This window comes from Onthophagus taurus, chromosome 11, assembly GCF_036711975.1.
Source record: "Onthophagus taurus isolate NC chromosome 11, IU_Otau_3.0, whole genome shotgun sequence".
Taxonomy (NCBI): Eukaryota; Metazoa; Arthropoda; class Insecta; order Coleoptera; family Scarabaeidae; genus Onthophagus; species Onthophagus taurus.
Window position 1 is genome coordinate 17769374 of NC_091976.1, and position 24295 is coordinate 17793668.

General features: G+C 33.1%; 1 protein-coding gene and 1 long non-coding RNA gene across 5 annotated transcripts in view; one reads left to right on the forward strand and one right to left on the reverse strand.

Annotated features, from left to right (window-relative positions):
* Positions 1 to 24295, reverse strand: part of LOC111424168 (AF4/FMR2 family member lilliputian) — a 219508-nt gene that overhangs the window by 136471 nt on the left and 58742 nt on the right. The window lies entirely within an intron of this gene.
* On the forward strand, positions 5252 to 6274 carry LOC111424170 (uncharacterized). Its single transcript, XR_002707585.2, has 2 exons — positions 5252 to 5588; positions 5652 to 6274. It is a non-coding gene; the product is annotated as an uncharacterized lncRNA (long non-coding RNA).

Sequence of the window (24295 nt, forward strand, 5' to 3'; positions counted from 1 at the left end):
GACATCATATACTTCAGGTATTAAGCTGAGGTCGCTTACAGTCGAGGCAGTAGGATGTTTGACACCAGTCTTGTGTTAATAGCCGCAAGTGACCTTAAATTAACACAATGACATCGTGTACTTCAGTGTATTAAGCCGAGGTCGCTTGCGGCCGAGGCAGTAGGTTATTTCATATCATTCTTGTGTTGATATGGTATTAACTGTATTGCCTCAATCGCAAGTGACCCTAAATTAATAGAATGACATCGTGTACTTCACTGTATTAAACCGAGGTCGTTTGCGGCCGAGACAATAGGTTGTTTCATACCATCCTTATATTGATATGACTGATGATTGACTGTACTGCCTCAGACGCAAGTGACTTTAAATTAATACAATGACATCATATACAGCTTGATTCAGAGTAAGCGCCTTATTTTTTTTAACCACACTATGGGTACTACTTTCAAAATATTTGGCAATAATATGTTTTAGGACATTCTCTGCACGATGGTGATATCATATTTTCAATTGGACGAATTATTTCAAAATGGCGACTGTCAACTTTTTTTTTTAAATGGAATGCCAAAATTTTTTTCAAATCCTCCGCATAAGCTAGTACGCTAGATGATAATTTGTCTAGAAGGTCATTCAGGCAGATGACAGGCAGAAGGTCATGGTTAATGGTGATGCATTGTAAAGGAGACTTGTCGTATACAGCGCTATTGCTCCAGAATTGCACCAGAGAGGTTATTACAGGTAATTTCGTAATTTTCACAAGATCCTAGAATTACAGGGCGAAAAACATGAAGAGTCCTTTGGGTTGAGTTGGCCAACAGTGTTTGGGAAATTATTCTTTAGTATTTGGTGTTAAAATCAATGAAAAAGTAAGAGTAGCAGAGTTCTAAGTTATTAGTCAAATTAAATTGATCAGAAATTCTGCTTAAATCGAAATTTGCAAAAATTAAGAAAAGTTGGTCTTCCAAACAAACTGAAAGTAATCAAAGTACTCTTGTTTTATATTTGCTGTTTTAGAGATTATGAAAAATTTTTGCTAAACCCAAAATTTGCAAAAATTCCAAAAAAAAAGTTGGTCTTCCAGTAAAATAGAAAATGATAAAAATGTTTTCTTTTTCTTTGTCGCCATAACTGATGAGATAATCGATACAACTCAATTATATTAATCAGAAATCAATATTTGCATAAAATGAATAAAAAGCCGTTCTCCAAAGCAATAAGAAACGATGACAACAATTGTCTTTCTGTGTATGCTATTATAAATAATAAGAAATAAGACGCACTGCAAATTAAATTGATCAGAAATTCTGCCCAGTTTACAATTTGCAAAAATTTAAAAAAAGCTGATTTCCAGAAATCTGCAATAGCAAAGTAGTTGTTTTATATTTCCAGTTTAGAGATGATGTGAAATATGATATAGGTCACTAAATTGATTAAAAATTCTGCTCAACTAGAAATTTAAAGAAATAAGAAGACAGCTGGCATGCCAAAGAAACTGGAAAGGGCAAAAGTAATTCTGTTGCATATTTGTTCAAATTAAAGAAAGACTATGACACTGTATTTTAACTAAACATATAAAAACTTGCAAGGTAAATTATAGGAAACATAGGATTTGAAAGGCTACATAGATGAATCTAAGCTATTAATTAAGATACAATAGTTTTAATACTGCAATGATGATGTAATAATGAGTTTGAAAAGGCGCAAACATAATTACTTCCCGTTCTATTTTTTTTACCATCTTTTAGAATTAATCGCTGACTTATACAATGAAATATATTAAGAATTCTGCACAGGTTCCTTATGGCTTGTGGTTATTAATGCTGATACCATCGTACAAAGTTGGTTTCCTGTCTTTTTAGCAACACACCCAGGTGGATGTTCTGTAAACCAAGTTATTAATTATGGCCAACTTATAACTTCAGCTAAATTCCGTCGTTTTGATTACAGTTTAGTTCGAAACTTAGGTGAACTTTTTAATGAAAAGTATTGCTCTACAATCTCACCTGAATATGATGTTAGAAACATCACGGCATCCATTCAAGTTGTAAGATTTGTATTTGTTTTCATTTCAAAACAGTTTAAAAATATAATTTATTTTTGGTTTTAGGTTGTGGAACAATTTGCAGCTGATCTAACAAATTTGGCAATTTTCTAATAAAATTAATCGATGTAATTGTTGTTGTGTATCAAAGTAAAAACGTTATTTCGGTCAGTATTATCTAAAGTAATTGAGAAGTTACTGGTCACAGTTTGCTTTTACTAGATCAAATATTTACAAATGGAAAACGATATCAGCAAATATCAGGTAATCATTAATCCATATAGAAATATTATTACAGTGCAATTTCAAACCTATGGCGATATTATATGTTTATAGTATTGTTTCAAAAATGTATGAAAGGTATTTAGTAAGTCTATAATCAACATACATTACTTCCATACTGTTCTGTAGCAGCTAGAAATCTAACGGCGGGCTCGTAATGGAAGTCGGCATATTAAATTTACTCCCGAAGGGGTTGGAACGATACCACCACTGGTATGAGCGATATGAGCGTGTCTGTGCCATTTATTATGGATGTCGTCATGAAACCGGGTCAAGTACTCAAATATACGAAGCTTTCGCCCACTAAAATATCTGAGGTAACACAGTTATTATCGATCGTTTTACTAATTTCGTAATAACTAGGGTTATTATTTAAGTAGACAATTTTAAAACGAGAAAATTCTGATTAGTAGTGTAATTAGATTTTTTATTATGATTTTAATTTGGCAACTTTCCCGTTCGGATTTAACCAATTTTCCGCAACCGATCAGTTAGTTCATTTCAGTTCAGAATAACGCCGCGCAAATGAACATTCATGGCAGATTAATATTCCCGACACGACCGGAGCTTTACAATACTGCGGGAGAACCGACAAATCAATACGACTTAACTAACTAACCGTTTGTAATCTCTGTAGAAACTAGAAAATGGAGTAATTATTATAATACGCATTGGGATTTAAATGATAAAATTATATGACTTGATGTTCAATTCAATTAAATGGTGCTGATTACTTAAAATTTTTTAATTAAAACTCAAAATTAAAAATTGAAACTTATTTTTTTAATCTTCAAAAAGATTTATCTCCATTTCAAGTTGAATATCATAAAATCATAATATTCTCTACCTTTTTTTTGTTCTTTTTCTTTTTGTATTAAGTCCGGAGTTGGATGATCGGGGGATGTTGGGGAGGAGTGTAGAAGAACGGGGGTGGTTTCAACGAGGACAAGTAGAAGTGCGACGGGCACGTGCTGTTAGAGAAGAGAAAACCAACCCCCAAGAATCTCCTCCCCGGATCAATCCGCGGCCGTTCTGAGTTTGCGTACTCAAACAGGTGCCGGCGCTCCGCTGCTCTCTCAAAATCCGCATAGGGACGCGACGGTCGGCGTCGCGACGCCGTTGACCCGACTCCAACCACCGCCGTTACCCTCGCGGCCCCCGCGGACTCTGTCTCGACGGGGGCGGCGAGAAGGTCCTGAAGGACGAAAGGCGAAATGGAATTTATGTGGGTCAACGACGTCGACAACAACTACGAGGCGACGATAGACGTTTTGTCTGGAAGATCTTTGGGGATAGTTTTTTTTTTATTTATAGAGTTGCTAAAAATTTATGATGAGGATCAAAAATATTTATACAAAAAATTCATTATCAAAGAAAAAGAGTTTTTAAAAATAATTTAGATCATATTTAGCTTGAAAATCATATAATCGATTGATTTGGCACTACTTTACTACATTACATCCAAATTTCTTATGAATTGACGTTAAAAATTATATTACATGAAGATTACTTGTGAGTCCGCTACGATAATTGTAATAAGCAAAAGTAGAAAATGAAAATCGTCACTGCTTCGTCCTAAGAAATTGAGTACAACTGCTAATATTGATGATATCCACGTATTACCGCCTGTTTTTGTGGTATAACCGGAATCACCTAAGAAGACATTGCCAAATGTTATCACCTCATAGACTTCTGTTTCAAAATCAATAATTAATTAACATGACATTTGCTCTCTAGATAGACTACAGTTGCAAATACGATTAAAGGCTACTGCCCGTTTGAGTAGAGGCTGTAGTTCTGGGCGGTTCTGGTATGTTCAAAGATAAGTCTAAAAGAAATTTCCCAAAAAATCAGAAATAAGAGCAATCGGAATAAAAAAGGAATTTCTGTTCCCCATTTTTAGACTTCTATTTGAGGACGGCCTTGATTGTCGATGATAGATTGTTGTGTCTATGCCACCGAACCTAGCCTATAAAACGAAGAACATTCGGATATATTACATATCATTAGATATCATGAAGAATCTGGACACCGTAGTATACATATTGGACAACGGTCACCTCATTAGTTGCATAAGACAGAAAGTTTAAACAAATGAGTATTCTAAGTACGCCGGGAAAAGAGTACAAATTCTATACATAACATGTCGCTAGAATCTTGAGCGAGCGTCAAGTCAGTGGAGACAAAAAAAAAACTGGGCAAATGAATCCTATCCTTTTGGAATCGTAGGCGCAATGTTACAAATTTTCCACTCATGATTAATCTTGTCCTACCATCATGGTGTGCATCTGATTCAACTACAACCATCACTCTAAGCTGTAAGATCATTCAACTACAAACTTGAGTTACTTGATGAACTTCGGTTTACATAAGAACTAAAAGCTAACTGATTATTGAAAGCACGAAATTAAGGTTTGTAATTTTGAGTTTTTTCTTTAAATCCCAAGTCTATGATTACAAAATTCGCAGCAACTACTATTATAGAAAGTGCTGCAAATCATTCACTCATAGGTCTGGGATTTTTATATCCATTGGAGTTCTTCCATTTGTGCTGAGAATAGAATATTTCAATTCAAACCTAAGTTTATTCTGAAAACTATAATTTGTTTTTTATTTAAATCAATTGTCATTGTCAAATTTTTATAAAAAACGGTCTGTACCACCCTAGATACCATGTTCTATGACCACGCTTTATAATATTTTCCACTAAACAATAAGTAAGGTTGTGTATATTCTAAACGAAGTTGTCACTGATTGTCACTTTAAAGACGAAGCCACTAATCTCTCGTCACTTGGCTAATACCTACGTTTTGAAATTAAAACTCGTGAGCAATATATTAAGATAACATAATTAAGTGCTATAATTAAAATTTGAATATTGTTTAAAAATCAGAATTACTGGAAGAATCTGAGTCTTCCGCTAGTTATTAATGAATTTCCCATTAATGTTGTCTAATCTTTTTTAATTAGTTCTTCACAGTGGCGAACACTATTTGCCCACATCTCCGGAGTGTAATGACCAAGAGCTTTTTGCCAAGTCTCCTTGACACGACAGATCTTTTTCTCCGAGCTGGACTGAACATGTTTATTGTAATAAGTTTTTAAGAACGCCCAACATAGTTCAATGGGATTATATTGACAATTGTATGGAGGAAGGCGAAGAACAGTATGGCCATGGTCTCTTATTAATTTGTCAATTTCAAAGGATTTTTCAATTTGAGGCTTGTAATAACGGATTATTTCCCATAACGATTTTTTATTTAAGGTTGGTTCAAACTGTATATTATGTTTAGTTAATCATTTTTTCATATCATTTTTTTTTGTGCAGAAACTTGGAGCTTTCTCGATTTGTTTTGAGTGATATGGAGCATTATCCATTACTACCGCACACTTCGCACCCAAATTATTTAATGCTGGAAGTAATTGATTTTTCACCCATTCCATAAAAATAATTGACGTCATATTTTTATGATAATCTCTGTGCTCCGTGTTGTCACTGAGCAAGAGATCGCAATTTGGCAAAAACCCTGACGAAGTGCAAAAAGATTGCAAATCTTTTTCCTTCGCCTTCTGCTCTTTGCGGAATGCCGAATCTTTCATTTTCATTTACCCATTGATAAACTTGGGTGCCATTTTCGTAAATCCAAGTTTCGTCAAGAAAAACAAAAGTATACTCTCCGGATTCTAGGTATTGCAAGTATGTCTTTAAAAATGTAATTCTTTTTGAAACTATATGTGGTTGTTCAATTAACACTTTTCTATTGCTAATCTTTTTATATCTATATCCCATAGATTTTATAATTTTATGTAATTTTGATCTACCATTAGTAAAATCACATTCATTTCTTGCAAAATTAAGTAAATCATTAAGATTAAAATACTGTTTCTTTTCATGCAATTTTTGTATTTGTCTTCCTAACTCTTCTTTAATAAAATATAAATTATTATCCGTTTTGTAGTTCATTTTACAACGCCCTTGTGTTTTTGGTTTTTTTACAGTTTGATATTTTTTGTAGGTTTGAATAATTTTAAAAACCGTCGTGCTGTGAACCTAATACAATTATGTTGAATATAAATTTAATTTTAAAACTCAAGTGCAATACACATACATCAAAAATACGTGAAGCTTTATCACATATATATTTTAAATTCGTATTTGGTGTCTCCGTCTGTACTTCTTCACAAAACTTATTATAGAGTTTTTTTCGCGTTTAGACAGTTGACATCCCGTTCCACCCTTTCTTAACATTTTTATGGTAGATTTAGCAGCAAAAAAATTGTATGAAAATTGTTTTTTAATCAATCTTAACAAATTTGATAGACAGTGGTGGCACACAATTAAAGTAAAAGTTACGACATGCGCTTTTACTTTCAATACCAACTTGACGACACTTTGACAATTGATTTAAATAAAAAACAGATTATATACTGATGCTACACTATGTTATGGTATGATTATGAAATATTGTTCCTATGACATATATATTTGTATTTAATTTATGAACGCTTATTAAACTTAGTGCCTTAAAATGATTAACAACTTTTCCAGTATTCCAGGCAAATACATTGTAGAGGCATCAAGTTCACAGATAAACAATTGGTAACAATTATATAAAAAGATTAGCAACGGTTATCATATTAAAAAAATTTAATGCACATCTGATATCAATGTAGTTATTACTAATGTTTCAAGCAATCCTTCTGCCTATTTGTTTCCATTCATGAATCGTGCTCGTTGCAGTCTTCTGCTTGCGCGTATCCATCTCATCACATCTTCCGTGTCAACATTCGGATATATTACATATCATTATCATGAAGAATCTGGACACCGTAGTATACATATTAGACAACGGCCACCTCATTAGTTGCATAAGACGTTTGATCAAATTTCGAGAAGGTTCTTACTATTAATGTTAGAAGCTCTGTAGTTTGGATAATAGTAGAGACAAGTCGAATCCGTTCGAGAACGTCTGAAAAGGAAATGCGTGGAGGATAACCATGGTTAGACGACGACTTCTGCTATTCAACTTCCGTGTGAAGTTGTCAAGCTAGAAAGAAAGTTTAAACAATTGAGTATTCTAAGTACACCGGGAAAAGAGTACAACTTCTATACAGAACATGTCGCGAGAATCGGGATGAGCGAGCGTCAAGTCAGTAGAGACAAAAAAAAACTAGGCAAATGAATCCAATCCTTTTGGAATCGTAGGCAAGACGTGTAATGTTATAAATTTTCTTTTTTCTTGCGTTACTTGATGAACTTCGGTTTACATAAGAACTCAAAGCTAACTGATTATTGCAAGCATGAAATTAAGGTTTGGAATTTTGAGTTTTTTTTTAAAATATTAAGTCTGTGATTACAGAATTCGCAGCAACTACTATTATAGCAAGTATATGTATATTATAGCTGCTGCAAACAGTTCTATAGTTACTACTCCAAGTTCTAGAATCATTCACTCTTTCTAGAACTCTCGATTGGAGTTCTTCCATTTGTGCTGAGAATAGAATATTTCAATTCAAATCTAAGTTTATTCTGAAAACTATACTGATGCTATACTATGTTATGGTATGATTATGTAAGGATTATCATACTAAAAATGAACATCTGATATCAATGTAGTTATTGCTCATGTTTCAAGCCATCCTTCTGCCTATTTGTTTCCATGCGTGAAAGGTACTCATTGCAGTCTCTTGCTTGCGCGTATCCATATCATCACATCTTCCATCTTACATTCCTTCCTAATTTTCTTGTTTTTTTCTGATCCCATAGTGTCATTGTTGGCCTGATGCACTCTTTGTGTGGTCGTTTTCAGAGCTACCCCTATTCTGGTTAACTTGTTGACTAGTTTTTTTATGTTGTTGTGGAGTTCTCCATAAGACGGTATTGCTTACGCTCAAATAAGTCTGTTACTTATTCTATTATACGGTAGTTCACATTTACGTTACATCTACACGATTCTCTAGCTATTACCATAATTTTTATTTTGGTAACATTTATATATGTTACTATATTCTAAAAGCCTGTAGTAGCCATTGTACGCCATCCTCTCTGTCTACAATCAATGTTGCGTCATCCAAGGGTAAGGCTGTTTGACCTTACCTTCCACCCACATTCAAGGACATATCTTCTGTGTTAAGTGTGTTTGTTTTAATTGCAGTAATATATTTATAATAAGTATATGCCAGCAGACTTGTTATATTCTATTGCTTTCACTCATACCCAAACTATGAAGCCCGCGCCCCCTTGTTGTTTCTCGCTTATTGTTATATACTTAAGAATGCGGTGTTACAAAAGACGGAAAACAGCTTCAGGATATGTCAAGAAAAGAAATTCCTCGGTAATTCTCTGAGTCTAAGGATGTTCCATGCTCTCTGGAGTTTGTACGTCCTAGAGTATTTAGTTATGCAGCTCTGTGAGTTGTTCTGCTTCCCTCTTCAGTAGCTCATTGGGAACATTGTCCGGACCTGGCGACTAATCATGTTTTAGTTGTTTCATCTCAGTCTCTTCCTCCGTTGTGAATTGTCCTATTTCATCAGCTTCCTCAGCTTCAGCTCTCGCTAGTCTTTATCCATCGATGGAGCTGCTCCACTTGACAGCTGATGTGTTATTTTGAGCCATTGTTTCATTTACTTCCCTTTTGTTGCTTTATAACTATAACTTTCGGATCGTTTGAAGATTAATTTCAAAACCACTCCTGAATAGCTGCTTTACCTGTTCAATGCAATCTCAAAGAAGAACACATTGTACCAATTTCAATGTCTAAAGGAGATAATGCGTTGTAGCACTTCTTGATGTTTGAAATGTATTCAATTCTATACAGGAGGAGCTCACAAAAGTTGTGCATAATGTAGATTAGTTGCAAATCCCATTTCATCTTCTTGACCAGCTTAAATAATTCCTTTCCGGTTGCTGATGATTAATAAGTATGAGAAAAAGGTTCTCTCGCAGCTTCACCACGCAATAAGATCTTTCACAATTTCTATTCTCACTATATTTATTCCTATAACATTTGTTACAACAATCCAGACGTATTTATTCATCCTTAATTGAATAAATTCTTTCAAAACGCAATTCTTCCCCATTTTTGTTTCTTTTACTACAATATCCAACGTTCTCCTATCACAACTTTATCAACTCGCACCTACCTTGAGATTCTCTGTATATGATTAAAGCAAAACCTTAAATAGTTACATTTAAATAAACGATTCAAGTCTGAACGCTGTAATCTGCACAATGTTATAGAATTTCTTGAAGTGTTTGGAATTTGTAATCTGTGCGAAGCAATTGCCAATCTTTTCTCATTTTGTAAACTGACAAAATCTAGAATTACAGATTTGTAATCTAAACATCTTTTTGAAGTCTGAATGATTACTGATTTATGCAGTATCCGAATTCTTGTAACCTCGAATTTCTAAACACTGCGTGAAATCCTTTTTAGAATCTATATTTAAATGTAAAAGTGTTTAAATGAAATAGAAAGAAGAAGCTTTATTTATTAATTTGCTGATTTTAGAAACGTTGAATTTTAATTTAAATCAACATTTAGGTCTTAATTGCCATAAAAAAAGTTGTAATGGTTTCGTGAAAACGAAAAAACTTTTGACCAGTAGTAAAACAGGTCAATTCAATTACGGAATCGACGATCGCGAACATTCAAACCAATTAAGCGCTCATTATTTATATCTGAAAGACGGCAATTAATTTGCATACGCCCTCGAGCTTCGTCTGTGTATTAGTATTCATGTTCTGGGGGGCTTCAGAGCCCGGGATGATGAAGCAAGGAGAAATGAGAATGAAATCTCTGATCATAATCTCGAAAATCTCCAAGAAAAAACTTAACTCACAAAAGTTTAATAAAGCTAATAAAGTAGAATCAATCGTAATGTTGTTTCAGATTTTTTTAGATGTTAAAACTTCTTGGTGTGTCGCTTTTTTTAAAGTGCTGTTAGTTTGCGGGAGAAGCTTATAAATAGCATAATGGGGCAACCTTCCAACAGAGATAACCAACGATGGTCGTGTAATTACATCGCTTTTTTATACAACGGTAATTGCGGCATAAAGGAGTTTAATCGATATTTCAGTTTTTAAATTACTCGCCGATTGAAATTCAATTTCTTTTTTTTAATTTGATAATTATTGTCACATTGATTGATTGATTGACAAAAAGATGATTTAAATTTCTTTTTTTTGATGTATTTTGAAAAAATTGAGTATGAATTTATCGAAAAACGCGGTAACTTACGAAAAAATTCACGTAAGAAGAAATAAAATATTCGAAGACGGCGATAATGCGTACAAATTGAGAATGGGGGCGCGATCTCGAAGAGATTGTTACGATCAACAAAATTTAATGAAAATTTTAACGAAACAATTAGAAGAAAAACTAATTAAATCAGCGGAAGCTAACGAAAAAAACGAAACTTTTAGAGAATTGGAAGAATTTAAACCAAAACCTTTACGAAGAACTCTAAAAAATAAGTCGTCAACAAATTGTTTGAATAATTCTCATCATCATCAACATCCTGAAGTAAATCGAATCCATTCAGCACCTTTTAAAATCAAAAAAAGTAAATCTTGTTCATCTTTAAACTCAAATTCGCAAAATTCTAATCATTTTCAACGCAAAGTTGAATCGAATGGTGATTTTTTAAATCAAGATGATTCATCAATTGAGTACTCGTTAAGTGATGAATCAATTTCTAATACTGCAAATAATTTAAGTCAAATATCTATTTCTGAGGAGGTTCAAGACGAGCAAGATGATTATTCAGAAACAGAAACGTCAATTATAACACAAGTTCCTAATAATTTATATGAAATAGAAGAAAGTGATGATGAAAGTAAAGATTCCTTGTTAAGTGAAAGGTCTGAAAGATCAAACGAGTTTTGTGGCGATGATCGAGGAGAAATGTGGGATGTAAATAACGAAGAAGAAAATTGTGAAGAAGAGTACTTTGAAGAAGAAAATGTGTCCGAAGAAAACTTGGAAGAAGAGAATTTTGAAGAAAATGTTGTAAACGAAGAAGTGGACGATGAAAGTGTAACAGATGAGATTTTTAATGAAGAAGAAAATTCAAAAACCATAGAAGATTTTATAGAAGATAATGATAAAAATTCAGAAGAAAATTTAGAAATACTCAAAGATGATTCAGATTTAGATGATGAAAGTGAAAGAAGTTTAAAAGATGAAATAAATTATTTAAAAGATTTTTTTAAACTTTATGAACCGTTTAAAAAAAAAATTAAAAACGATGAAATAAAAGAAAAAATATCTTTTCAACAACAAATAGAGTTTGTTAAACGCTTTAATCGAATTATAGATGAAAATAAATCTTTTTATAACTTTACCGAAGAAGAAAACAAAACATTAATGAGATTTACAGATCTTTTAGTTAAATTATCGTTATCTGGGATATTAACAAAGATAACCGCATGTTCTTCAATAGAAGGAACTCTTAATATGTTAAACAACGCCGAAATGCCAAATTGCAATGAAGATAGAATGTCGTTTCCTTTATCAAAACAGTTAGAAATTGAAGCGATGAAGGTTGAAAAAAATAGAATGCTTAAACATACTATTGAAGTTGAGAGGCAAAAAAAATTATTACCGGTTAATAAAGGCTTTTTAGAAAACAATAGAGTTGTTGGTGTTATTTACGAAGAAGATGAAAATGAAGGTGAAGAAGAAAAAAATAATGTTGTACCTAAAGTTATGCCAAGAAAACATATAAAATCCCAAAGTTCTTTTTCATCAACAAATTCAAATGATATTTTAAAAACAAGATCAAGTATTTCAGAAGAAAATCCTGAAAACGACTTAAAACAAAAAATGAGACGAAATGAGACAAATTTAGAATCAATTTACATCACTAAATCAAACCCTGAAATAATTTACCAAACAACATGCCCCCCATTTCCAAAAAAATCAACATCAGCGGAGTTGTCAGTGACTCTAATATGTAACGAAAACGAAAAACGTGATCCTAATGAAATACTTCCGGGAGTTTCAAAAATTAATTTACGACAACTCGAACAAAATCATGGTGTAAAAGTAATTATTAGTAAACAAACTATATTTGAATCAAGAGAAATGAATCCTTCAACAAATAATTTTAAATGTCAAAATTTTGAAAATGAAACGAAAAACTTAAAAAAATTAAATTTACAAGAACAATTTAACGAATGTATTGAAGGGGGAAGGGAATTGTTTACTAATCAAAAATTTGCTGAAATGTATTCGGAGAAATATCGAATTTACCGGGAACGTTTGGAAAGGACCTATCAACAGGAACTGGTTGAAAGGGAAGAGGCGGAAATGAGAAAACGTCAATTGGAGTATATTGAGAGGATGAAACCGCCGTGTAAAATCGATCCTTTACCAAATCGACCCAAAACGAAAAAGTATACGTCGTCGAAAGTGGTTTGTAAACAAAATACGTGCGGGTTTAGAAAAATTTTAAAAGAACAACCTAAATTTAGTAAAGCTAAATCGAACCTGACTTAAAAAACGGAAATTAATTTGAAATTCGGATGTGTTATAAAGCGAAAAAGGTGAAAAAATTTAATTAAAATAAATAATTTAATTTTTTTGTAATATCTGGTTTTTGTGTATTATTGTATTCGTTATGTGAATTAATTTTGGATGAATAATGATTTTTTAAATATTCATTCACATGATGATATTGTACCTAATTCCAAATTGGAGGTAAAGCTTTGTTTTGAAATCGATGTGTTCAAATCTACAAAAAAGTTAGAATTATTATTGAAGTCACAAATTTTGTCAGGGCCAAATAAAATATTGATTAAAAAAGAGCCTCTTTACTTCCGGTAATGTTTATTAAATATTGACAGTCAATATTTAAAGAGTCTCTTTTTTAATCAATATTTATTTATCCACTTCCGAAAACATGGACCTACTCAAATTCAAAATAAAATATTGTTATAATATTGTCGAATCTAAAAAATATAATACCAATAAGTCCAATTATATTTACCGAATAGGACGCATACCGAACCAACCTTTCCTATATCAAATAATATAAAAATGATTAATATAATTAAGACGCTGTTTGTAAAAAACTGAACTTTATTATAGATTTTTAAAGTTATGATATTAATTATTGCAGTCCCTACTACAAATATTTAAAAACAAAAAAATGTCTATTCTAAAGAAGAAGAGCCGCATCTTTTGTTACACTTGGATCAGCAACTTTTATTAAAAATTTGTCCAAAGAACTTTGTAATTGTCTTTTTCTTAGAATGTATCTAAAATGTGACATTATCTGGTCTTCCCAAGTGATGCTGTTACTTGTTTGAACTTGGTTAGGGTGGTATTTTTCTGCAACATTTTTCACGTCCATTCATTTTGCAAGGATTTCTTTGATTAATGATGAAGCAGCCTCTTCTATCTCTTCTTCATCTGAGTTAGAAGAGCGGCCATCCATTCTAGTCTGATGCTCATCGTTTTCCATTTCCTGTAACACCTCAGTGGTTGATTATGTTCTTCCAGTAATTCTTCTACATCATCATCACATACATCCAGTTCCATGAATCTGGCCAGGGAAACAATATTCTTCATTATAGAGCTCCTAGATTCAACATTTCTTTCGGTTACTGCTTGTGGCCACAAATTTCTCCAAGCGGAATTCATTGTTCTGTGAGAAACTTCCTGCCTAGTTTACAATATTATGTACAATATTAAAATAATTTTTCCAGAACGCTGTCAGGGTCAATTCTGTCTCGAAGGTTACTTCAAAGCACTTCTGGAATAAGGCTTTAGTATAAAATTTCTTGAAATTACTTATTACCTGCTGATCCATAGGCTAAATGTGAGGAGTGGTATTAGGTGGGAGAAACTTTATAGCAATGAAATCGAATTCAGACAAACACAATCCTTCAAACTTGGTGGATGAGCAGGTGCATTATCCATTAGTAGAAGAGCTTTCAAAAGTAGATTGCTTTCTTTTAAATAACGTTTTACACTTGGTCCAAACACAACGTTAAACCATTCAGTGAAATATTGTCTCGTTACCCAAACTTTGCTATTTGATCTCCACATAACAGGTAGCTGAGACTTCTGGACTTTATGTTTTTTAAATACCCTCCGGTTTTCAGAATGGTAGATCAGTAAATACTTCATTTTACAATCCCCACTAGCATTGCCGCAAAACAGTAAAATTAATCTATCTTTCATTGATTTCTACCCTGGTAATGTCTTCTGTTCTTGTGTGATATAGGTCCTATTTGGAATTTTCTTCCAAAACAAACAAGTTTCGTCACAATTGAAAATTTGCTGGGAACTAAACCGCTCACTTTCCACAAATTCTCCAAAATATTTAATAAATTCATTAGCGCCAATTTTATCTGCACTAGTTCCTTCCCCATGTAGTACTACATTATGAATACCACTTATTTTTTTTTAATTTGCAAACCAACCATGGCTGGCTTTAAACACCTCGCTTTCCAGGCTAGTTCCTGCTTGGCTTTTCACGAGATCAGCATGTATCTTTTTAGCTTTCTCGCAAATAATTGCTTCTGAGACGCTGCCTTCAGCACATTGTTTTTCTGTTATCCAAAGCAAAAGTGATTTCTTAACATGATCTAATGTTTTCGATCACTGGTTAGAAATTGATTTAACCCCTTTTGCAACGATAGCAGATTTAATAACCTCTTTATTTTTCACGATTGTCGATATCGTCGTTCTCGGAATACGGTACGCAAGAGTTATGATACTACTAATGTGATTCTTAAAGACATGTCGCCTCTGTCGTAAATGACTTTGGCTTCATACTTAGAACCGGTGAAAATAAAACATCGCGATCTTATCATAATTACTGTATACTAAAGCAGTGTGGATGTATATTTGTTGGCCATAAATGATCATGGTCTCTCATAAAATGCTATAATCGCGACTTGTAAAGATAAAGGGAGGTAGCGACCTCTGCTGGAGTTCTTCATCCTGTCGGAATAAAACATGGCAAACTTGTTATACAATTAAGTATTCTATACTAAGACATTGAAGATCAATTACCGAGAAGAAACTTTTAACCACCGGAGCTTACATTGTCATCTTATGCTGCATCGTAATGAGTTCACAACCTTAGAAAGAATCGTTCGTATGATCTATAAATAGAGAAGTACAACCAAAGGTTTCAAAGATTTAATTCACCACGATTAGCAACGAAAAACTATTGATTGCATTTGTAACGTCACAAATATGAATGGAAATTTTGAAATAAATATTTGTTTAAATTGGCATTAATTGAACGAAATTATCACAACATCGAATATTTTTGAATCAACCAGATGTTGTAAGTGTGTGTGTTACGAGTGTGTGTTACGAATACAAGTTCCATTCTCAGCAACAAGTTATGTAATTTATTTATAATACCTGTTGGTTTCCAAATCAGAATGGCAAAGTAAATTCTACTTGACTTTGAGAAGGCTTTGACTCGTTAAACAGAAGAAATATGTGGCATACTCTTGTTACCCATACTATTCTCCCTGGTATTGGATAGTGATGATACTGATGATGCAAGACAAATTTGAGGACCTTAACTTTGCTAACGATATTTGTCTACTTTCACTGAGATTTTGTGACACGGAAGTAAAACTAAGATAACTACAAGACGACGCAGAAGCAGCAGGACTGAAAGTCATTATTCAAAAAATAAAGGATGTGAGGATCAATTCTGCAGTCGAATCAAAGTTAAAAGTGACGAAAGAGATTTGAAACGAGTTGAAACATCCAGTTGAACATTGATAGAATTTTTGGGAAAGATGGAGGGGAGAGGAGGATGTGAAGAAATAAATACAGGGAGCAAATGGGGCCTTGGTGCAATTGTACCATATTAGGCGAAATAACAACATTTCCAAAAGAACAAAACTTTGCTTGGACATGGTGTTGAATTTTCCACACGCTAACGAAGGATCACGGAGCAGGAATGCTCAAGGAGAGTAAAGATGAGAGCGCTCAAGAAACGCATGGATGATAACTTGCTGCCAACAAGACGAGATTAGAGATAGCTTTTACTGCTGCCCTAAGCTCCATCGGAAGCGACAGGAAATAAGTCAAGTAAGCCAAGTTGATTTCCAAATCAGTTACTGTATATTTCTTGATCTTTATTTGGCATAATGCCATATGCTAAACCAACCCAACCTAAGCCATGGCCGTGTGGAAATAAAGTTGATACAATATTGGTGGACATTATTGCTGGTGGATACCATGATGGTCAATAGGGACTCAGTCGCAGTAGCACTAAGCCTCGTACGTCTCAATACACGATGTGATTGGTGTACTCTATGCAGTACAACTATAAACGAGGTTTATCACAATGGTGAGATCATATGTGATGTTGTAGCAAGCATTTGGAACGATGCGATCATTTTGGACGGTAATACAGAATATACCTAAAATTTGGTAAACTGCACGCTGAGGCGAAAGATCGTAAAGTGGTTGATACACTCATTGCAGAGTGGACCAGAATGCTTTGTCACCTGTAAGAAGCTAGATCTGCAACATGCTAAATGCTATTATAGATGTAAGGATCAATGGTAATGGGTAACAGAGTAGATAAAATTTATAATTCTTACGTTGTAGTATTATAACATATTGCTATTCATAGCACAGAGTGAAAGTGAAAAAAGGGAAAATCAAATTAGGAATTAATGCAGCATTTGAAGGAGTGGCACATGAAAACTGTAGGATGATAGCAGAATAATAATAAGTGTTGGCAAATTATTAATAGCTAATAGTGGAAATATCAAAATTCTGCCATCAAATTTATTCTGCTATGAGAGAATCATCAGCATTCAATGAGTTCTGGAGTAGATTTTACTATTATCAAAACACACACAAGCAAAGTTTGGTTTTATCCCGCCAACTGTGAAGTATTTAGGCATAGCCTCCTCAAGCCAGACGTTTTCTGGAAATAACAGCTTTCAAAGCAGAGCTATTTTCAAACGATAACCTTAGTCGTCGGTGCCTCACTTGTTACCACTAGAAAGTGAGCTTGCTTGAAAAGTTGTAAAAAAAGCTTAGAGAAAAAAAGGCAATAGAAAAAGTAAGAAAAGCCATCAGCATTAGTAAAAGTGAAAAGCCTATAGTTTCTCAAGTAAGTCACAAGAAAATAGGAGAAAAACAAAAAATTAATAACCATAACAAAGCTGTAGTTTTACTTATTACCAAATAAACTAAGCATTGTTTTAGATTTTTAAGTAAACTTTTTATGCTACTAAGTCGATGTACGTTGTAGCGATATGCAAGAAAAAATCATTTAAGGCTAGAAATGCGTTAAAAACCCGTGCTTATTTGGAGAGGGGTGGTCAGCGGCCACGGTGACATTATGCTTATGGGATTTCAGTGGTCGCCGTGGCCCGACCGTCTAGTGGGTACCTAGCTTAACAAGGGTATTAATGATTAATATACTCTATACTGCATGAATAAACATCGTAATCTTTAATCTTCATTTCTTCGTGGCTTCACGTATAACGGGAAATTTGACAATGTATGTTCTGTTCATTGTGGTAAAGTTCATACACATCATTAGGTTGTTGACTTTAACATCTAGCCATCCAAGTATCAACCCCTCCTGCATGGGTACCATATCAGATAACAAATGGGGCTCTGGAAAACTATAGCATCGGAAACAGGTTAAGATGTAGAATGTGGAATAATATACTGAGAATAGCAGAAATCAAAAAGAAAAGTAATGGAACTTATGTGATTTGATTATGAGTCCATTATGAGTTCCATGATCACGGACAGTAAAATCTAACAGGACTACTATATCCATTGTTGTGACAACGTGCCCCCACACTACGTCACACCATTTGCCAAGTTCAATAAATTTATACTTTTGTAGTTTTATTTTTTTAGACGTTTAATGCCTATCATATGACCTCTAAAAACACACAGCAAACGCATAGAATCAATGACAGTTAACTGGGCGTGGCAAATAGTGTGACGTAGAGTGCGGGCAACCAATCCGTAGTGGGCTACAAAACAACAATGGATGTAGCAGTCCTGTTAGGTTCAACTGTCCTTGTTCCATGATGTAATCTGTAAATCTAGAGGTGCTTTAATCAATGCAATTATTTCAAAAGCTGCGCAAAAGGAACCTTACTAATATTGGTGAATTGAGGAAAGATAAAAGAGATATTCGAAAAGAATTGTTCACAACCAAAAAGGGGTAAGTTCTCTCGTTAATAATTAACACGTTCATAACGCGAAGTAATACTGCAATAAAAATACTTTCGTTGTACATCTGCTTATGAAGAAAGGCCATCAACGTTGCTATAGTCGAAATGGGTTGAAAAGAGTTTTCATCTCTTTCAGCCAACTCCTCCTTGACGTTGGAATTTTTTTTTATACATTTAGCTCTTCCGGAAAATAAATTCTTGTACCATTTTTTATGATATAGTGACGTTTTCTGCCTTTGAAAGATTTCATGTGGATGAAAATTGTTTCATAAACATTACACTGCATTTTACGAGGTTGATTAATGATCTGATTCATTTTATTTCCTGAGACCAACCTGGTCAATTTTAGCGAATGGATAAATGATTGCCTGTTAACCTGAATTTCTTCTTCTGCGTTTCTAGGCCATTTTCAGCGTACAGGTTGGAATATTTGAAATTGAATACGATCACGAAAGAATTGAGAAAAGAATTAGATATGCCAAAACAGAGTTTCTGATAACAACGATAGATTTATTATGACGTGGAGGATTATTATAGGAGCAAGACATCTTATATTTGAGCAAGGTTCAAAATTTATTTTAACACAAAAACAGTCAAAACAACAGCACCAAGGTTTTTAGAACATTTACTTTTAATAGAATCATAAATGGATTTTATTTCGTGTTATTATCTCTTATAAGAGGATTTGCATATTCAAAAACTATGTTATCTCAATTAGTTGAATTCTCAATGTGGACAGTTGAACTCAAAAAATCATGAATTTGATAAAGATTTTTAAACAAATCGTTTTTTTTTTTGTTTAGTTGAATAATTTCTAACTTCGATCGGTTCTCGAGTTTTCCCTATAAATCACGTATACAGAGGTTAAATTGACTTGAATATTTAACGACATTGAGATTTTCAGCCCAACTCGATACATTTGTTCTCGTTTTCATGATGAATTTTTAAAAATGCGCCTACAATTCGCAAAGATAAAATCTTTTTTAAAATTATCAGTTAAGTTTTGTAAAGTTTATACCGTCTTTTCGTATATTTAAAGTTAGTTACATCCACGGTTTCTAGACTTTCACAGGAGTTGCCATGCGGAACGTAAGAACAGTAGGAACACAACCGAAGTGTGAGCGAGAGGAAAGAAGAGGAGAGAATGAGAGGTTGTGAATTGGTTTTTAGAAGGTCAGAGTGAGAGAGCGAGGTGAAGAGATACCACTCGGGAATTTAAGTACTTAACCTACCGGTTTCTCGACGCCTTATTTATAATAAATACAACCTATTGGATTACGTTATTATCGTATACAGTACACCATGGTGGTGGATTTCCATCTTCGTTTATTAAAATAAAAAGATTTATTAAAAAATATATTACACATTTTTATCGAGTACTTTCTCGATTTCTCCCCTCATTTTCTTTGAAATCTTTTATAATAAACATCCAATCCCATTTATAACTTTCACATTAATATATTATTTATACAACCGTAACCACTTACTACATAATTTTTTCTTAACATTTATTGATTTATTAAGGAAAATTTCTTTTTTCTTTAAAAATATTTATCAAATTCCATTCTTTTTTTATATTTTATTATTCTAGTTTCTAATTGGTTTCGGTTTTATAACCAAACAATGAAAATAGTTTCTGCAATACGTGTTATTTTATCTAGAAGTTTCCACATATTCAACAACCACCCGCTTCTTCCTTTTTTAATCAGCAAGGACAAAATGAAATCATCGTACACCTGCCGTTCGAGTCTTTTTTGTATAAGAAAGCGTGTGAAATTTTATGTATTACAAGAAATCAACATTCCTTAACTATTAGAATTGAGTGAAAAAGTCGTTGATGAAGTAATTATGATTAGAAGCAACATAAGCTGTTTTATACCCAAAGAGATAAGTGCATCAAAATGTTTTATTATTATCATTCAAATTAGAAGAAGAAACATTTTCATTTTTAAATATACAAAAACTATTTCTCTTAAGAATTTATAGTGTGCAATGTTATCAGTTCAAGGATTGTAAGTGCCTTTTGTAAGAAGAGTGTCGTTTATAAGATTTACCGCGTAGAGTACCCTAAAATTTGTCGGCAAACAACCCCTTGGCTTCACAATTACATTAAATTCCTAAAGGAAGCGCCTCTTTACCACAGCAGGGGAAATTTGAAATATAGAGTGGGTTAACCAAATTCCAGAAGATATTATTATTGTAGTATATTAGAACAAATTGTTGAACTCAAACAAAATTCAAAATATTAATAATTCTTCTCTTCAACTCTTTAATAAATTGCCAACCAAACCCAATCGAGGTTTATACATTTTACAAGCTCGCCAACCTGCATACACAAAGAATAGGGATACTAGGGAAAGATATAAAAAAGAAATAAACAAAGACCAGGTTGAAATTGTTGAAAACTTGTATAGCGACCTTTATTCATCAACCAACCCTCAACCACCAAACAAACCTCTTCAGAAAATAATGAATGTAGGATCTGACGACAAATATCTGAAAGTTGGAAAAAAGCTCAAGTGACTCTAATATACAAAAAAGGGATAAATTAAATTTAAAAATCTACCGATCCACAAGTTTTCTCCCACACTCGTAGAAATTTACAAGACTTATGACGAATCGATTGATGAATAAACTAGACGAATACCAGCCTCTGGAATAGGTGGGCTTTCGCAAGGGCTTCAGCACATTGGAACATATTCAGACAATGCGTACATTAATAGAGAAGTGCAGGGAATACAACATCCCATTACATCTAGCTTTTGTAGACTACAACAAAACGTTCGACTCGATAGGGCTTTGGGCAATTTTTACAATTTTTATAGCGCAAGAATCGAATCGATTCGAGATACAAAAATACTTTGAAATATATATGACCATGCTAATAAAAACAATAATAACTAATAAAATAAATACCAAACATGGAGTGAGGCAGGGAGATATAATCTTTCCAAAATTGTTTTCCCTTGCTTTCGAGAAAGCTTTCAAAAGACTAGATTAGGAAGGGTATCAGCATCGATGGCCAACGCCTAAGTCATTAAGTCATAAGGTTGGCACTCATCAGTGCCAACCTCGAAGAATTACGAGAGATGTTAAGTGAACTTGGCGTCACAAAAAATAGGACTCCCTATAAACATAGGAAAAACAAAAGACATGTCTACAGAAAACATCAGGATGGAAGTTTGAAATGAGACAAGAATCAGACGGTTGAAATAACTCAAAAATCCAGCTAACATGGGCAACTACTGGAAAATTGGGATTCATAATGAAAAATACCTTTAAATACATTACCAGTATCATCATATGGAATCAAGATAATGTTACTAACTATAAAATCAGCAACAATACTAAAAACAACACAAAGAACATTGTATTGAACACATATTGTGAATAGAACGTACTATACAAGGATATCCCCCCAGGATATGGATTAATAACATTGAGGAAAAAACTGGAATGAATTGGCTTCAACCAACACAAGGCAAAAGAAAAGGCGTACGAACAGGAGTGGATGACTAAAGGATGGCTAAATGCTGAGAAAGAAGAAGAAGACTTGATTAATCTGTAGAATCCATTAGTGCATATAGTGTTGCAAAGAAATGCTACTGAGATTGCAACAAATATTTCTATTGCGGCGAAAAACACAATTCAAACTATGTTTGTAGCTGTCAATGAAGCGTCACGTTTAACTATATATATTACATTACTGATTTATATTATACTATTATAAGATACAAATTTATCGTCATTTCGGAAGTGTTGCAAGAAACTATTTCTGTTGATTTTCTTTTTTACCACTCTGTCAGGTTCTGCATTGACGATCGGAGTTGACGCATTTTTAGATAGCTCCAAATCTTTCAACACATTCTGACCAAATCCATTACAATTTTAACCTCTTTCATTTTAGACATGATGATTTGAAAATAGCATTGTGCCGAAATAAACTAAAGTGGATGTAGACAATAAGGTTGCATTCTTTAATTCATTAATAATGGCTGTTTTTGAAGATATCGATATTAAAGCACCTCTTAAAGTTACCACTCTTAGGAAACATTATCGTCACTTTATTCTAAACAGTTTAGAAATTACAAAGAATTTCGTAATACTTAAATACAATACTTAAATTCATTCTTTAGGTGATACTACATACTCTTCCATTTCTGTTGGAGTAACTAAGTTTTGAGTTCAAGGTCGAACTGAAAAACTTTGAAACTTTGATGAGTAACGATGATCATTGATGATGTTTGTATACAATTACTAGTTATATGTGGTCCAATGATATATTTCTGTACATATGTTATATAATTAACTAATGTTGGAGTTCTCGATATTTCTTAATGCATGGAATAGTTGTCTTCTTTATACCTATCCTTTGCATCTTAAATTAGTGTTGCTAACGACAAACAATTATAAATCTCGTTTAATATTACACATATCTATTATATTGTCAGAATAAAATTAATTCTGATCTTGACAGATTAATTTCTGCGACTGCTACGATATACATCGGTTAACCCATAGAAATCATCTTGATCTTTGAGAATAACAACGCTGTTCTTATTCATTCTTTGCTTTATCATGGATGTTCATGAGTACAGTATATTGCAAAATTCTTATCCTTATGACGTTCTTTGTATCTTGTGTAAATATTCTTACATGCTCGTCCTATATATCTCTTGACTGCGATGAGTTTTCGCCAGTTATTTTGTATATACCGTAAAATTGGGTTATTTGCCTATTTTTAATATACCATAAGCTAGAGGAATAAAAACCTGAATTTTTAGGGTTAGCTTTTAGGTATGATGATATCTGTAGCAGTAGATTAGAGTAGAGAACACTAAAAACATTCATTTTCTGCATCTAATTATCTAAAATATAATTGCAAAATTGATTGTCATCTACCATCTCTCGATGGACACTTAATATATATAACCCTCTTAGTCATTGTCATTGTCTTCACTCTCCTTAATGTACTATAACTTGCAAATTCTTTTAATGTAACAAGTCGTTGACGAAAAATTCAGTTTCTTTCAAACGTTATGAAGTGATAAATCTGTAGGAATTTGCTTCCTTAGTTAATATTGCAACCATGGGTCAACTTCATCACAAAGATTTTGAAAATAATAATAAAATTTTTCAGCAGATGTAGTTTAGACACCAATGTTGTGTTATTTTCTTCGAACCAGCTTATTCTAGATATATCAGTTATTGAAGATACATATAATAAAATCTAAGTATGGTCCAAGACAAAAGAGAAGGCATACGCCCAGGAGTGGATGACTAAATGCGGAGAAAGAAGAAGAAGACTTGATTCATCTGTATGATCCATTAGTGCATATGATGTTGCAAAGAAATGCTACTGAGACTGCAAGAAATACTTTCATTACAGAGAAAAACACAATTCAAACTATGTTTGTAGCTGTCAATGAAGCGTCACGTTTAACTATATATATTACATTATTAATTTATATTATATGTACTATTATAAGATACAAATTTATTGTCATTTCGGAAGTGTTGCAAGAAACTATTTCTATTGATTCTCTTTTTTATCAGTCTGTCAGGTTCTGCATTGACGATCGGAGTTGATGCATTTTTAGATAGCTCCAAGTCTTAAGCCAAATCTTTTAACGCATCCTGATCAAATCCATTACAATTTTAACCTCTTTCATTTTAGACATGAATGGCGACGATGATTTGAAAATAGCACCGTGCCGAAATAAACTAAAGTAGATGTAGACAATAAGGTTGCATTCTTTAATTCATTAATAATG